The sequence below is a fragment of the Pteropus medius genome, unplaced genomic scaffold (assembly GCF_902729225.1).
Source record: "Pteropus medius unplaced genomic scaffold, Ma_sr-lr_union100, whole genome shotgun sequence".
NCBI lineage: Eukaryota > Metazoa > Chordata > Mammalia > Chiroptera > Pteropodidae > Pteropus > Pteropus medius.
Window position 1 is genome coordinate 23,941,468 of NW_024340849.1, and position 18,867 is coordinate 23,960,334.

General features: G+C 35.0%; 1 pseudogene; it reads left to right on the forward strand.

Moving 5' to 3' along the window:
* Positions 1-3,343: 3,343 nt before the first annotated feature.
* Positions 3,344-3,462, forward strand: LOC120590445 (uncharacterized; annotated as a pseudogene).
* Positions 3,463-18,867: the final 15,405 nt, after the last annotated feature.

An 18,867-nucleotide genomic window follows, 5' to 3' on the forward strand; every position in this document is an offset into this window, starting at 1 on the left:
ATTATTCTACAGTCCTGAGATTCTTCCTCCTGCTGAATTTTCTGTCAACATCTTGGAATTATAACCTTTTAAGTACTATACTAAGAAAGAGAAATGAAAGTAAAATTGCTATATTATGCTGAGCTCAGGCAGACAAAAGAAATAAAATCAAGACCTATCATTATTTAGAGTAAAAAGCAACAATGTGGAATTCCTAGGAATTATTTTGGGGGAAGGGTCATCACATGAATTGTCATTCTTAACATAGACCAAAGACATGAATAATATCCCTCTGGATATGAACCAGAAGGCTGGCTCCTGGTTCGTGAGAGCTGCCATTGTCAGTGCTATCCAATGATCACTGCCCGAATACATACAAGCAGCATGCATCCAGCCTATTGATTTTATTGCTGAGTTTTTGTTGACTTCAGAGCATAGTTTTCTGTGTGTGTGTGTGTGTGTGTGTGTCCTAATAGATGCTATATATTTTTTAAATGATCTCACTCTGATCCCACATTCTATCTTTCCATTCCATCTCTTCAAAACCATTATCAAAAGATTTGAAGTATCAGATTAGTTATGTATATTCTATTTTGCTTAGCACTTCAACATTGACTTTCTCTTCTCTATTTTTTTTTCTTTATTACAGGTTGAATCTACCTCTGAAATTCCAATAGCCAGGCACTTTGTGATATTTTCCTGTTGGAAAAAAAAAAAAAATAGTAAGGGGCTGGTTTCTCGTGCAATCTGCTTGAACTATGCACCTCAAGAGGTGATGAGAAGAGGATTCTCTTCGGCCAAAAGCAACATCATCCTCCCAGATCCCCAGGTTTGGAATCTCCAAGATATCATCAATGTCTTTCCATTTTCAACACTGAAATTCCATTTGTAGCCAACCTGATACACTTCTATTATACCCACCTCTCCCAACTATCACCTTCTGGTTGCAAGCTGAGTTCCCTGGGAAACAGAATCTAAGCTGAGATTTATATTCAGAAAGTTGACTGAAAAATGGTCTCAGGAATGACACATAAGGGAAACCAGATTGGGCAAAGAGAGCAGCTGAACCATGATGCACTTGTGACAAAGGCTTTGGCTGACCACATGGAAAGCCCTGGAGTTGGAATGGCTCAACAGAGATGTTCTGACTTGAGGAAGGAGGCTTTTCTACCCAAATCTTTACCAATCATTGACTGTAAACTGACCCAGAAAAGAGACGCAAATTTAGACAAGGTAATTTCCTTCAGCAGAGGGAAGTTTTTAGAAAGAAACCCATCTGTGAGCTATCAAGAGCCATTACATTTCAGGAACTGAAAGATTAAGTGTTGTGGTCTTAAAAGGAAATCTGGGAGACCACCCCCAACAGCATTCACTCATTTGCAAACTTTCAAATCATTCCTGTTAGAAAAATGATCTACAATGAGCTATAGAACTCTCCAAGAGAAAATAAGACCCCAATGTTAATCTTTGAATTACACTGTTATTTCACCACCATTTTGGAGGACTAAAATCCTTGCCCCTCTTTTCAGACACTAGAATTTTTACCTTTAGCAGATGTAGCTGAATAGCAGACTTATATATTTCCCAGGAGCATTCCACTGGTCAAATGCCACTAAAACACTTTCTGAGCCAACAAGCTCTCATTAGTTAGTTCTCTGAGGTCTTGATTACAAATTTATAAGAGATCTGCCCCCAGACAGCCAGAAAGCACCTTCAAGGTGGCCATCCCATTGGCCTTCAGCATTTCCCAATGGGAACATCAGAAACTTTGCCCATCAACCAAAATAAACAACTCCTTTCATGAACAGACCCAATGAAGGCCCTATAAATCATAGCTGTCAAAAATGTCACTAGCATTGCAGAAGACGGAAATCAATCCAAAATTCATTAGTTTGCCTGACAAGAGCTTAATCTCATATTGTTTAATACCAACCATGGCACCTCAGGTAGAATGGGAAGCTGCAAGAGATCACTTTGGTTTCCTGTGACAGAAATGTTCAATGTTTATGGCTTAATCTGCCCTTCAGACCATCCCCATTTTGTGGGCAGAAACTCTTGTTCCCTGCTTAAGGTCAAGGTGCCTTTGGTATGAGGCAGGAATCACTTTGCTGTTGTTGCCATCTTTCATAGATATTAGTGTTATGGTTGGGTGGTTTGCAGACATTTCAGATAAAAAAAAGTGTTATAGTGAGATTATAGTGTAAGTGACATGCTTCTGTACCTCCAGTGAGTCAAGGTTTAAACATAGTTTTTATCATCATCAAAAACACTCCTGCCCACTACAGGTTAGCAGGAACACCTCCTTGCCCTTCATGTAACCCCTACAGAGACAGCTCTTTTTTGACTGCATCTCTCCTTTCAGACTGCCCTAGTTCATTTTAATCAGATTTCAACTGCATATAAATACTCAGGATTAGCAGAGATGAGAGGTGTGGGGTAGGGGCAGGAAAAATGGGGGCACCTAGACATAGATAGTCTGTGACATGACACAGGTCACAGCCTCCTGCACACAGAAAAAGATGAAACTCCTTTTTAGGTCACAGAGGAGCTCCACAGACTGGGAAAAATTACTCTGACCAGGTCAGTCTCTAAATATCCTTCCAATCCACCTACACGTTGACATCCCTTCTCTTCTATGATCCCACTGGAATGACTTGGCTTCTTCACTGTCTGTCCAATGCCTTCCTGAGCGTAAGCTCCTCAGGAAACCTTTTATGCTCACATTAACATAATCCATCAATGTTCTTCCAGGCTTTAAATCGTCTGCATACCTCACAGCACTTAAGTTTGCCATGGATTATGACCGTCTTTTCAAACACGAGGAACTGATTCCCAAAGACCTTGTTAAAAAGCAAAGTTGCTGAATCCACTATTCATTTGCAGTAGGGGTACTCAGAAATTTCCATTCACCAGCTAAAGTATTACCACCTCGAGGTGAACAGAGTTTACATTTCATTCTGCTCGGTTTCATTTGAAATTATATAATTTTTGATAAACATTTTAATAAGGTGAGATAGTTCACATTTCATAAAATATAAAACTACCCTAGTACATTAAAAATTCTGGAGAATGTAAATTGTGACCCATACCCATGAGTGTCCTTCTCAATCACCTAATATAATACTCCGAACTCTAAAACTATTTATTGATGGGCATCAAATTTTTAAAAATTTGAAATTCTCAAATTGTTTTAATATATCATATAAACTCTTTAAATTAGACTAAGAAGATACACAATGGAAAGTCAGGGTGGTTTATCATCCTCATGGACTGGGGATGCAAGTCCATTCTAGACTATGTCTCCAAATAAAATATTTTTGAAAAAATTGCCTGTAGAATATAAGTTATCAAAAGGTATCATTTCAACTATGGCCATGCTACCCTGAAAACGTAGGATCTTGTCTGATCTCGTAAGCTAAGCAGGGTCAGGCCTGGTTAGTACTTGGATGGGAGACCACCTAGAAAGACTGGGTGCTGTAGGCATAAAAAATAAAAAAGTTAAAAAGGTATCATTTCATAAGAAAGCAATTAACAAATGGCAATAAGCACATACCTATCAATAATTACTTCAAATGTAAATAGACTAAATTCCCCAATCAAAAGACACGTAGTAGCTGAATGGATTAAAAACAAGACCCACTTATATGCCGCCTGCCTACAAGAGACTCACTTCAGATATAAGTAGATGCAGATATTGAAATTAAATGGATTAAAAATATCTCATATAAACAGAAAAGAAAGATATATAAGACAAATAGACTTTAAAACAAAGATGGCAATAAAAGACAAAGGACATTACATAATGATAAAAGGTTCAATTCAAAAAGAGGATATAACATTTGTAAATATTTGTGCACCTAGAAGCACCTAAATAGATAAAGCAAATATTAACAGACTTAAAGAAATAGACAGTCATGGAATAATATAAGGGGATTTTAACACTTCACTTACATCAATGGATAGATCATCCAGGCAGAAAATCAATAAGGAAACATAGGCCTTAAACTACATGTTATTTCAGACGTATTTAGCAAACATATACAGAACATTTCATCCAAAAGCAACAGAATATACATTCTTCTCAAGTACATATAGAACATTCTCCAGGATTATATGTTAGGTCATAAAACAAGCCTTAATAAGTTTAACAAGAAATATCAAGCATCTCTTCTGACCACAGTGGTATGAAATTATAAATTATAAGAAAACTGAAAAATTTACAAATATCTGGAAATTAAACAACATGCTACTGAACAACCAATGGGTAAAAAAAGAAATCAAAAGAAATATCTTGAGACAAATGAAAATGAAAATACAACATACAAAAACTTACGGGATGCAGCAAAAAATAGTTCTCAGAGGGAAGGTTCATAGTAAAAAATGCCTACATCATGAAACAGAAATATCAAACAATCTAACTTCACAGGTCAAAGAACTAGAAAAAAGAACAAACAAAGCCTAAAGATAGTAGAGGAAGGAAATAACAAATATCAGAGCAGTGTTAAATGAAATAGAGACTAAAAAGATAACAGAAAAGAATCAATGAACTAAAAGTTAGTTCTCTAAAAACAGACAAAATGGACAAACCTTTAACTAGACTCACCAAGAAAAAAGAGAGGACTCAAAATTGGAAATAAAAGAGACATTACGACTGATACCACAGAAATACAGAGGATCATAAGAGATTACTGTGAACAATTATAAGACAACAGATTTAACATTCTATAAAAAATGAATAAATTCCTAAAAATGTACAACCAAAACTGACTCATAAAGAAATTAAAAAAAAAAAAAACAAAACTGAACACATTACTAGTAAGGGGACTGAATCCATAATCCAAAATCTTCCAAAAACAAAAGTCCAAGACCAGATGACTTGATGGGGGAAGTCTACCAAACATATAAAGAAAAATGAGTATTAAACCTTCTTAAACTCTTCCAAAAAATAAGAAAATGGAATTTTTCTAAACTCATTTTATAAGGCCAGCACTACCCTGATATTAAAATCAGACAAGGATGCCACAAGATTATCAATGTCCCTAATAAACATAGATGTAAAAAACCTCAACAAAATATTAGCAAACCAAATTCAACAATATATTAAAAGGATAATACACTGTGATCCGGGATGCAAGGATGGTTCAACAACTGTAAATCAATCAAGGTGATATACTACATTAACAAAACGAAAGGTAAAAATCATATAATCTCAATATATTGAGAAAATTCATTTGACAAATTTAAACAGCATTTATGACAAAACCTCTCAACCAAGTGGGTCTAGGGGGAACACACCTCAGCATAATAAAGGCACCTAAGACAAGCCTACATATAACATCATAATGGTGAAAAGTTGAAAGCTTTTTCTCTAAGATCAAGAACAAGACAAGGATGCTCCCTCTTGCCACTTTTATTCAACATAATATTGGAAGTCCTAGCCAGAGCAATCAGGCAAGAAAAAGAAATGGCATCTAAATTGGAAAGGAAGAAGAAAAGCTGTCACTATTTGTAGGTATTACATACTCAAAATCCTAAAGACTCTACCAAAGAACTGTGAGGAATAAGCAATACAGTAAAATTGCAAGATCTAACTTCCCATAGTTACAGGCAACCTATGAAATGGAGAAAATATCTGAAAATCATATATCTGATAAGAGGTTAATATTCAAAATATATTAAAAAACTCATACTCAATAATAAAAAAAAAAATTTAAAGTTAGCAGAGGATTTAAATACATGTTTTCCCAAAAGAGATATACAGATGGCCAATAGGTATATGAAAAGATGCTCAACATCCTTAATCATCAGGGAAATGTAATTCAAAACCACAATGATATATCACCTCACATCTGTTAGAATGGTTTTTATCAAAAAGAAATAACAGATGTCAGCAAGAATGAGGGAAAGAGAATACTGTGCACTGTTGGTGGGAAGCCAGTATGGTGGTTTCTCAAAAAACTGAAAATTGGAACTACCATATGATCCAGCAATTCCACTCCTGGCTATTTATCCGAAGAAATGTAAATACTAGTTTTAAAAGATATATGCGCCCCACCCCTAGTCACTGTAGCAACATTTACAATAGCCAAGATTTAGATATAACAACTAAGATATGGAAACAACCTAAGTGTCCATCAATGGATGAATGGATGAGAAAATGCGGATTATATGTATACAGTGGAATATTATTCAGCCATGAAGAATTAAATCTTGCTATCTGTGACAACATAGATAGGCCCTGAGAGTTAAATAAGTCAGAGAGAGAAAGACAAATACCATACGATCTTACGTATATGCGGAATCTTGGGCAGGAGAAGCTTATAGATACAGAGAAGAATTCTATGGTTGCCAGAGGCAGTGGGTGGCTATGCATGAAAAGGTTAAAGGGGTCAAAAAGTACAAACTTCCTGTTATAAATAAATCATATGGATATAATGTGCAGCATGATGGCTATAATTAATACTATATTGCATATTTGAAAGTTACTGAGATCAAATCTTAAAAATTCTCATCACAAGAAAAAAATGTAACCATGTATGGAGATAGATGGTAACTACACTTGTTGTTATAATCATTTTTCTATAACATGCAAATATTAAATCATATCTGAAACTAATATAACACATCAATTATACATCAATAAAATATAAAACAAATGTGTCAGCTTATTAAATATTTTTAACTAACCTAACAAATTTAGCAATTGAATTTTTTTTAATTCAATGGCTTATTGAACTTACTTGTTAACTCACTCAAAATGTTCAAAGGTTTTACATAGAGCTATGGTCACAAAACTAGATAACTAATCTTAAAATGGGAAGATTTGAGAAAAACAAAAGAAGTCACATTAATAACAGTGACACACTACACACTCGCAAGCACCATGCTAACAATCACATTTCAAATTCCGACCAGTCGAGGCTTACAGACAAAATTCTAAAGACAACTTCAGCCTGCTTTATGTTTCCCGAAATATGAAGATGCCATATTTATTCTTTTTCAATTACATAATTTTCCTAACATAATGAAATTTCCTTCTAGAATTCTTCAGTTTTATCTTCTTTGCCTATGTCCTTAGAAAGTGTAGAAATCTTAGCAATAAAAAGCGACTGTTGGAGACTCAATCAACTGTGTACATTCCCACCATCCCCCTCCCTGATGGGAATCCTACTGCCAATTTAAAATCTGAAAACACATTTAGAAGGTACTGTCAACCCTCCCCCATCTACACACTAAGACTGGCAGTAGAGGCACACTCAACACATGACAACCTTGCCATATGGTCTTCCAGCCTGTGTCTGAACACTTCATTGAAGAGGAACTTCCTACTTCATCAAGCACCAGTTCCACTGTGGGACAGCTCTAATTGTTAGAAAATTCTTCAGTAACTTCCACAATTTATTTTTCAAAGCCACACATGTGCCCCTCGGTAACATAATAATCCTTCAAAGGTTAGATCACAGCTATCAGGTCTCTCTTTACTAGTCTTATATTTTCTAGGCTAAACATTTAAATTTTCGTCTTTTTCTCAGAAGACACTTTCTTCCTTAGACTATTTTTCATAAGTAGCTACTAAAGTGTACCCTTCTCTGTCACACAGGACCTAAAAATAAGAAGGAAAAAAGAAGACTTCAGATGTGAACTGCAGTAAAGATTTTCAGTAAATCATAAATCATCATCCAATGCTACATGTGTTCCTTTTTATCTCAAAAATTCCTTAAACTTTTAACTTAATCTTCACTTTACTGAAGTAACATCATATCCTGGTCGTTTCTCATATATTAGTGACCAATCATCAAATGGGATTATAAATATACAGAAGCTAATTAAGAAGTGAAAAATAATGAAGACGCTTCAAATATTTCTTTTGTTTTCCCTAAAATTCATTATTCCTTGAGTTGTAATTTCCAACAGATGATATGAATTACTTCCAGAATTTCTAGTTTAAAAAAAAAGGGAAAAAATCATGCCATATATTGATGAATTGCTTCCTCTTCAAAGTATTTTCAAACATTGGTGAATTATTGATTTTACTTATTTGGGTATTTGTGCCTAAAGAAAATTAAAAGTTGTACATTTTAAATAAATTAGAAGCTTCATAAAAAACTCCATTCATTCTTTATTATTCTTTCTGCTGATGCTTCATGGGTTTTTATTATAATAATGCCTCAGTTTATCTTCTAACACAATACAGATGTGAAAGTCTCTGGAAAAACTGTAAATATCAGTAAATTAGGGTAATTATAGATTGTCTTTCTTCCTCTTTCTCCTCTATCCCCTTTATTTCTCCATCTCTTCCTATACAGAAATGACTGGTCTCGAAGGAATCAAAAATCAGATGTTACTGCTTTCTCTGACCGCTGAACATTTAGAAACATTAAAGTTTTCAAAATATGTGGGAAAGAACAATTTAAAAAGAAAACAGCTCTAATATCCCAACATTTATAGGTAAATTTTGAGGTAAGACACTCCATTTCTTCATAGATGTTATTATTCATCTTTATTGCTGTAACATTTTTGCATACATACAGTTTTCACATAATTTTGGCAACAAATTTGTGAGGTGATTTGACATTTCTGAATTTCATTAAACAAATTCTCTGGTTGTCTTTCTAGTGAAAAAGTACAGCTGTTATGCTAATACTGAAATTATTAAACCTCAATAAGTACTTGCCAGGAGAAAATGTTATTTACATTGTTTTCCTCATCTTGAGTTTATTCTTAATAAAATTGCTCTGGAAGCATCTATCTCCCCACAAGTGCCTGAGGCGATGAAGTCTGATATCATAGCACTCACAGTGCTACATATTATTTTTAGCTGGACTTGGCTCTGCTATGTGATCTGATAGGAATGGAGACTCTGATTACAAGTCACCTGGGAATATTACCTTATAGAGAAAGATTATACAGTACATCTTCCACTTTGCACAATGCAATGGGAGGTGGCCGTGACTCTAACTTGAGTACAGTACAGATTCGATCTGAGCTGTTCCCCAGCATTTTCACTTATAATGCAATATCCCGCAGCTTTATTTTGCAATGTGTCTTCGAGAGCAAAATTCACCATCATAAATGCTTTACTAAGTTAAACAATACTGTTAGAAAACTGAACAGAAGCAATGGAAGAGAAAATCTGATCATCTAAAAGCAGGGGAAGAGGGATAATTCCAAATCAGACTTTAAAAGATACCCATTCTTTGAAACAGGGAAAGACCTCAGAATCATGAAATTCTGAAGTGAAAAAAATGTTTATTTTTTTTTCCCTCCCCTTCCATTACTGTTGCAACATTGCACATCTCACCCCTAGTTCAGGGTATCTAAAATTTTATTTTATTGAAAAGATATCTTTCTTGACATAAATGAACTAATAACCCTATTTACACTGAAGTCAAACAACTTCACACCATACCCCTCACAGGGTGTTCCATTTCACAAGAGAACTGGGAGAGGGCTCTGTACTTAAGCCAGGAAAGGAATCATGAATGCAAGAATTCCAGATAGTAGCTTGGATTCTGAGCCAGGGAGTTTTCCAAGACTCTCAACTCACATCAAAGAGGCAACTCCATTTATTTATTTTTTTTTTTTTCTGAGATCACACAATCCTCATTCCTATTTTCCACAATAGGACTCAAGTTCTGTGAGTTTCCAAAGTTATGGTTTGAAAAAAACCTCTGAAATAACATGATCCTTGTTATATTTATTTTTTATTTGTACTTCTAAATTGTCTAAGCAGTTCTGTGCCCTAGTTAGTCCAAAACAGGGAATGGGATTGGGTTTTCCTTGCTCATGGAGCTTCCCAAAGAACAGTATTCCTGAACAGGCTTTTCTATTGTGGCTATAAATGGAGATGTGCTTGAAGATTGGCCAGAATCTAAATCGACCTCTAAGGCATATCCATAAAGCACGTTTTCCTCTTTAATGAAGCCCTAAAATAAACTTTAAAACGTTTACTCTTCTCCTTCAAGGTGGTTTCAAGGAGAAGGGCTCTAGGAGGTAAGTCAATTTCATTATGTGATTTTAATTTAAAAGGAGCCACACACTCTCCCTCAGGCATGTGAGGAATTATCCAATAAAATGTTTGATGTTAAAAGAAAACTAACAATTCTATCGCTGACTCTGAAGTAGATACTTTTGTGCCTATTGAAACTTTCTGTAAACCCTCTACAGAAAGGAGACAGAGGCAGGTAACTAACCTGGGACTTTCTGCCTCAGTACCCCATTGTACTCACTGATTCATTTCCTAAATGGCTTAACCCAAAAAGAAAACCATCTGAGTGAGCAACACTAATGTTCCTAAGGTCAAAAATCTCCGTTAACATTCATCCGACTGGAAAAATTACAAGCAGTGAGAAAAATCCTGTTTAACGCAGTAGAAGAGATGCTATTGACAAAGGTGATAAAGGCGTAATGAGATTGTGGTCATCACCAGTGAGCAGTTAATCAGATCAAGTGGTAATGTAAAAAGCAGCTGTCACATAGAAAGAAAGCCTTCTTGCCCCAGCCAAGAGGAGCTTGGCAATTCGAAACAGCAGTGTTAGTTCCTTCCAGCAACCCGATTACAGGCTCCTTTTGAAACCAAGCTCAAAGGAAAAAATTGGAAGGGGAAACAGAGGGTTGAACACTGACAAGTGACCTCCACATTCTAGGCCAGAAACTGCGGAAAGGTCCAGGTTAAGGACTGATTGTGAAGCCAGTAGCAGAATAATGCCTTATCTCTTTAGATTTCATAGGCCAGCATTTAACCCCTTGCCAGAATCATCATTCTTTTAGCATAAGACATTCTCAAAAAAAATTTTTCTTTTTCCAAGATTCTTATAATGTCCAATGCCCTCTGAAACATTTCATAAGTATATTTAGAGAGAAAACTCCACGATACTTCAATTAAAATGTACATTCTAGGTTTGTTTTTAATTATTTTCAGTCCAACTAGGTAATTTTAATAGGCTCATCCAAGCACTCTGAAGAACTAAGAAAAAAATTAAGATAGAGTTCTCACCTAAGCTTACAACTTAGATGGCAAGAAAAGATCAGCAAATTATCAACAAAGATTATGACACTGCTCTCCAGAGGTTGCCTGAGGAAATCTCTGTCACCTTCCAGGTAACCACAGCCTTTCTCATCCCTGTCCACCTAGCCTCATCTTTCAAAATCCAACTTTCCCAATGAAGCCAAGTTAGACAACAAACATCTTAAAAACTATCCAAAACTTAGAAATAAGGGGAAAAAAAATAAACTGCAAGCCCTTGCAATATTGTACTGAGAATAAGTCTTCCAAAAGATTGTTTATTTAATTCTTTAAGATAATATGTCTGTTTGGGTTTAGAATTTGTTATTGATTATATTCCAGGTATTAAGTTACATGTTAACTTGTAGACTTTTGTTTGGTAGAGGTGCAAATTATTCCCATCTGGTAGATAATACAAACTCAAAATTAGAATTGTATTATCCTGAAACATCTCCAAATTAGTGAGCTTACATCAGAATGCCTTTCCCTACTAAGTATGTAAATATGTATTTCTCAAATGCCCAATAAACCAGCTTTACTATCTTGCTGGTTCCCTAATAAGTGTGTTGAATAAATATTTGACGTGTTTAATCTTTGAGTCATGGTTTTAATGTTTGTTAAATGTAAAATGATGAATGCACCATTATTTATATGTTCATTACTATGTTGTTTATAAAAGTAATTAGAAGTAAATGAAATATCTATCAGTAGGGAATGAGTAAGTAAATAGTGGTATACATGTGAAAGAATGATTAGGCAGTTATTTAAATTGATTATCTGAAATTATTAACATTAAAATAATTCAGTGACATTGAAAAAGGAGGCTTCCAGAACAAAGAATATACATGGTATAATTCTTTTCCAGTAGAATTGATAAATGTATCTCTATGTAGAGACAACTGGAAGGGTATTCACCAAGATATTCATAATGATTGTCTCTGAAAATGGATTTCATATAACTTTTATAACCTTATTTGTACCTCTTCTTCTTTGTACTTTCCCCCTACCAAAAGAAGGTATTATTTTTACAAATTAACAGCCAATCAAAGGGCCATTTCCTAAGTTGGGAAAGGTATGTCTCCGTTGACAACCTGTGTAAAGTGGACCCCTTTGTTTTGCGGCCCACTGGATATTGCCTGTACTTCTAGGAGAGCGTCTTTTTAAGATTTCAGTGCTCTAACACAGGCCCCTCCATACTAGACCATGAACACACCAAGAACCACAGTGTGCCTAGTTCATCTTTATAGACACAGTGTGCCATAAAAACACATCTTTGTGTTTGAGGGATAGCCTATAAGTCATAGCAATCTTCGGCTCAGTCCTATACTGTTTCAATTGTTTTGGCTAGGTACTCCCTTGATTTTACAATGTCATCCTCTGTAATAGCAATCCCCACCTAAAATTTGGCTATTTCCCCAAAATCTCAGGCAGTGGCTGGAACCACAGTAGCTAGTCTAGATCGGTCTAGCCCTTCCCCTTTGTACCTAGAGCCTCTTCTTCTTACTTCAATGCTGGTAGGGTCCCTGCAAACTAAAAAGACACCTCCCCAAATGGATGCCAACCACTACAAAATAGTTTGATGAGTTTGTAGCTGTTCTGCATTGGTTGGACCCCAAGCACCGATCAATGATTAAACTCCATCTCATCTTAGGAACTGTGGTTAGGACCACTTTTATTCATTTACTCATAAAAAATATATATATCTCAAACATCAACTGTATGCTAGGCACATGACTAGGCTCTGGAGATTTGCGTGTGAGCAGGATAAAGTTGGTTCTTGCCATCACTGAGCTTACAGTCCAGTTAGGATAATGATGATTTCCTCAGCAATTACAAGTGCACCACAGGATCAAAGAACAGACTACTTTCTACTGGTGGGTCTGACCCCTGCAGTACAGTTGATCCAGCCCTTTACCACTCTCCATGAGCATCTCATGACACCAGCTTTCTTCCTCCTTTCCCCTGGCTTTGTTAGTGAATTCTCTATTACCTCTCACCTGAATTACTTTATTAAATGTCCATATGACACAGAGGGAAAATCTTTAATGTGCATTCACCTCGTACCCTCTTCCTTTAGGATATTCAGGACATACTAATTCTTTCCGAAAAAAATGGGAAAAAAATCCTTATAAAAGCAAAGTTAAAGATCCAATGTCTATCCCATATGCATTGAGCAACCGCTATATGCCAGCCACTGTGTTAGGAGTCGCCATGAAAGAGCTCATTACCTGTATTTGTAGGACAAATTCTCCGAGTTGTTTTTTTAAGACACATCTGTAGTGAAAAAGCTCCATGCCTTCTCCCAGGGATGTTTGTGATCAAAATGCTTTTTGAAAAAGCAAACATGAGGAAGAGAATTTGTGGACCATCAAGACAGTAATTTTAACTCAACAATTTAGAGTCAAATAAAATTCATGACTCAGGTTTTGTTAATATTGTGCTTTAGCTTATATACTTCTACTAATAATTCAGTGAGCTAAAAAACTTACCTAGGGGTAAATTGATGCTGATCACATATCTCCCAATATGGACACACAAAAGATTTCTCAGTAATATAAGTCAGAATCATTAAGGCAGAAACCTGTAAGAGATTCTTCACCAAGCTTTCTTGATTTTTCTCCTGGTCATTTCTTTTTTTCCTCCATTTTCCAAAGCTACTATTGTAGTACAAGATACCCTCCCCCTCATATCTCATCTGGACCACTAAAATAAACTACTAAGGAAATCTTCAAGGAAAATCTTCTTACTCTCTTCTTATCTGCTCTTACAAGGTACCATAAGATCATGGTACCTTGTAAAGAAAAACCTAAAGACTCCACATACACACACACAAAAAAACCTGTTAGATTTAATCAATGAATTCGGTAAAGGTTCAGAATACAAAATTAACATACGAAAACTAGTACTGTTTTTATATAACAACAAATTATCTGAAAAAAAAAGAGAGAAAATGATTCCATTTACAACAGCATCGAAAACAATAAAATACTTGGGAATAAACTGAGTCACAGAAGTAAAATATCTCTACATTGAAAAATACCACACATTGAGGAATGAAATCAAAGAAGACACAAACAGAAAATTATCTCATGTTTATGGCATAGATATTCACATGGAAAAGAATGAAACTAGACTCCTATTTTTACACCACTAACAAAAATTAACTAGAAATGGATTAAGGACTTACATGTAAGATTTGCATCCATGAAACTCCTAAAAGAAAACAGGAAAGTAGCTTCTTGACCTGGGTCTTGGCAATGGTATTTTGGCTATGACACTTAAAGTACAAGCAACAAAAAAAAAAAAAAGCAAAAGAAACAATCAACGAAATGAAAAGACAACCCATGGAATGGGAAAAAAATATCTGCAAACCATATATCTGACAAGGGGTTAATATCTAAAATATATATTTAAAAAACTCATACAACTCAAGGGCAAAACAACAAATAATCCAATTTACAAATGGGCAATGGGCTTGAACAGACGTTTTTCCAAAGAACATAACAAATGGCCAACATGTACATGAAAAGATGATCAACATTATTAATCATTAGGGAAATGTAAATCAAAACCACATTGAGACATCTCTTCATGCCTGTCAGAATGGCCAACATCAAAAAGACAAGAGGTAACAAATGCTGGTGAAGATGTGGAGAGAAAGGAACTCTTGCACACTGTTGCTGGAATTGGAAACTGGTGCAGCCACTATGGAAAAGTGTATGGAGATTCCTCAAAAAATTAAAAATAGAACTACCACATGATCCAGCAATTCCACTTCTGGGAATAAATCCAAAGGAAATGAAAACACTAACTCAAAAAGATAGCATTACCCTCATGTCCATAGCAGCGTTAGTCACAACAGCCAAGACATGGAAACAACCTAAATGTCCATTGATAAATAAATAAATAAGTCATGATATATTATTCAGTCATAAATAAATGAGGAAATCTTGCCATTTGCGATAACATGAATGGACCTTGAGAGGCATTATGCTAAGTGAAATAAGTGAGAAAGAAAGATAAGTACTGCATGATATTACTGATATGTGAAATAATAAATAAAAACTCAGATGGCACTATATGCTATACATCTGAAAATAAAATAGTATTGAATGTCAACTATAATTGAAAAAAAAAAACAAGCTCAGAAAAGGTATCAGATTTGTGGTTACTGGAGGCAAGGTTGGGGAAAAAGGGCATTGGAGGAAGGTGGTCAAAAGGGACAAACTTCTAGTTATAAGATAAATGAGTTCTAGGGATGTAGTGTACAACATGATGGCTACAGTAAACATGAAAGTTAAGGGAGTAGATTCTAAGAGGTCTCATCATGAATTTTTTTTTCTTTTTTCCATTTTCTTTTTACTGTATCTATGAGAAAATAGATGTTAAACTTATTGCAGTAATTATTTCACAATATATGTAAGTCAAACTAGTATGCTATACACCTTAAACTTATACAGTGATATATGCCAACTATATCTAAATAAAACTGGGGAAAAAAAGATTGTCATCACCTACATAAAAGTTTGCAAGGCCTTTCCGAGGCCGTTAGGCAAAGACCACAATCCTTAACACAACCTGCAAGGTTTCAAGGATTATCCAGCCCTAGGCTTTTTCCAACTATATCACATACTTTTCCCCATCTGCCAGCCCTATGAGGCCAGGGTGTTTTTGTTCTTCATTTCATGAAACCACACTCCTGCCCTTCCAAGTTCCTGGATTAAGTAGTTATTATGTGTGATTATTTCCTATCAGCCTCATGATGATATTTTTATTCATTAGAACTTAATATGATACCTGGCATTTAGTATTCATTAAATATTTATTTTATCAATGAACAGATAATTGGGTATGCCTACTGGGTTTTAAAATAACAAATACTTTAATGCATTATTTTCCTTTGTACAATAAAATACATAAATATTTTCTGAATACTGTAGCTTTGAAAACTTGAATTTTTGTTTTGATTTACACACACTTTATTCAGTGTGAGTATATAGTAAAAAGAACTATTTCATAAATCAATATAATATGTAGACTCATTATTCAAAGTTAAAGCACTTTCAAAACAGGGACAGTTGTGCTGTATTCCAAGTTTTTTTTGGAAATATGTCAATTCACCTGAAATGTACAGTGGAGTATACACTGACATTAATTGCCAAGTAGTTGAGCTCCAGAAAAATCTTTATCCAATCTACAGAAATACAAGTAACAAATTTGGTGAATAAAATGTGTCCCTCTGAATAAAATAATTGAAAGAATGTTTGCCATTAGGAGAGAAAGACCACAAAGACTTTCTTGGAAGTAATGAATCACTCTTAATATGGGCAACGGCAAATAAGAGAATATCGGATTTCTAGTCCTTTGAATCAAGTGGTTTAACTGATGTACAATAGTGACAAAGTACTGAAGAAAGCATAGAAAGAAACTGTCACACAACTCTGCTTCAGGAAATTTCAAAACTTCAGGCCTGACAAAGCTTACTTGGTTTTATTGTTTTTGTAAGTGATAATCACTATTTATCATTTCAAGTGCTGTCTGTGTCTTCATCCAGTAACTCAACCCTAACCCCTCTGTTCTTCAAACTAGGAGGAGCACCCACATCCAACCTCTTTCTTACCTCTTTCTGCTTTTTCCAGCCCCGTTAACTATTTCTTCATTAACCTGCTTGGACACACCAGGCAACCAAGAAGTTGAGGAGTCTAGAAACCACTGTTTTGTGTGAAGTTAGAATTGGCAGAAGTGGAGTTAGAAAATGTATGGAACATATATATGATAGGCTCTTTCAAATATCTAGACTCTAAAATGGAAGATGCCCTTAAAGATATGCCGACAGTAGCATGAGCTTCTGCTGGTGAAACTAAGCCTTGTTTGTGACAGGAATGCGTGAAAATCTGTTGGATGAAGAGGGGAAATACTGTAATTTTGTTAACAAGTTACTGAAAGTGTTTAACTAACAAGGAAGCAACCTGTTATTTTCATGAAAGAATTAGTCCCTTCCTTTTCTTACCAGCAGCTTGCTTTCTTCAATTTTGGGGAAATAACTATACTGTGATCCAAAAATGGGATACTTACCCATGTAAATAGTGAACAGAAAAAATCCTAATCTTCTGTAATTAGGGGATACTGAGATGCTGGCAATGCCGATAAAGTAGAAAGGGTTAAAGAAAGACGATGTGTAATCAGATGCAGTGAAATCTCAGCACACAGGCGTTGAACGTCTGCAATTTAACAACATATGTTTGGCAAACTAAAAAAAAAGGCAAGAAAAAGAACTAACAATTTAAATAGTGGGAGTGATCCACCCAGCTAATTTCCCTCTGTGAACATGTGCCTCAGAGTGTGCTGGATGAAGGTCAGAGCCATGAATCAATCTGCTGTTCCTCAGTCTGGTCTTCGTTCCCTTAAGTTGGCATGGTTTTGTGTGGGCTTCTTGTCACTTGGGGGAGAATCTAGTGAGAAAAGACACGCCTTTTACAATATGACCCTAAGTGCAAGCTGACCACTGCATGTGGTACTCAACTAAAGAAAAAAATCATATGCCGCAGCGCTGAAGAAAAAAAAAACATGCCCAGTGTTGTTATTTAGCAAGAAATGGTGTTCCTGACTCCAGTACAACACCTTCTTATAGTCCCTGTAAAATACAGTGCTGAAATTCACATGACTGACCTAGGTTTGTGGTTGTTTTCTATTCTATCAAGTTATGTGGTAGGTTACTGTCATCACAAATGTCCCATGAAAGAAAAAGAAATTTATCCATTTAGGGTCTATAAAGTGTGAGTTTAGTAAAGGAGGACTGAAGTAAAACTCAGAGTTCTTATCCTGTTTTGTCTTGGACTTATACCTTGAAGAAAGTTATTTGCCTCTCTTGGGCTTAGTTTTCTCTCTTATCTGATTAACAGGAATTTCTCACTTCTGCTTGTCTTTTATGGCCATTGTGTTAACTGAAATCATACCAATGAAGGCATTAGAAAGAGTAAATATTATATTAACCCAACGGGTTAGTGTATTAATTCGAGAGAGAAGAATAAGGAGTATTTTTCTAGGCCATAGGACATCATGCCTCAGTCAGTAGTGCCAATTATAAAATTTTTTTTTTTACTCTTAGTTCTTTTTTTTTCCATATACATTTATTTAGTCTGTCAAATTCTACAAAAAGAAAAAAAAAACTGCCAACATTTTGTTTGAGATTGCATTGAATCCATAGGTAAATTTGAGAACTAACCACTTTATAATATTGAGACTTCCAATACTGTACTCAATAATGTGGTAAATTCTTCTATTAATTTCTCTTAATGATCTCTTGCAAGTTTCAGCATGGAGGTAGTGCATATATGTCATTCAATTAATTCCTAATTGATGCTTAATGAAGCTATGAAAAATGATACCACTTTTGAAATTGTCTTCAATTTATTTTTGCCAGTAGATAGAAATACAATCAATTTTTGTTATATCAGTATATTAAAACAGACCTTGATAAATTCACTTACATTTAAGTGTGATGATCATTTGGTTTTCACACATAGAAAATTAGGTATCCTGTGACAAATTATGATTTTCTTTCTTTCCAATGCTCATGACTTTTACATTGTTTTCTTTCCTTGTTACACTGACTGGGACCTCCAGTATGATACTAAATAAAAGTGATTCCCAATGTCAAGGAAAAGCTTTCAATATTTTATCATTAAGCATATTTGTTGTTTGCTAGTATCCACTAGAGTTGAAAATATGTATACCTATGATACAGTGATTCCACTACTAAGTATATATGTTTACTATAAAATTATAAGAATTAGCATAGTAGCATTATTTATATTAGCCTCTGACTTTTAGAAACCACTAATATAACAATCAACAATAAAATGGATAAATTGTGGCACACA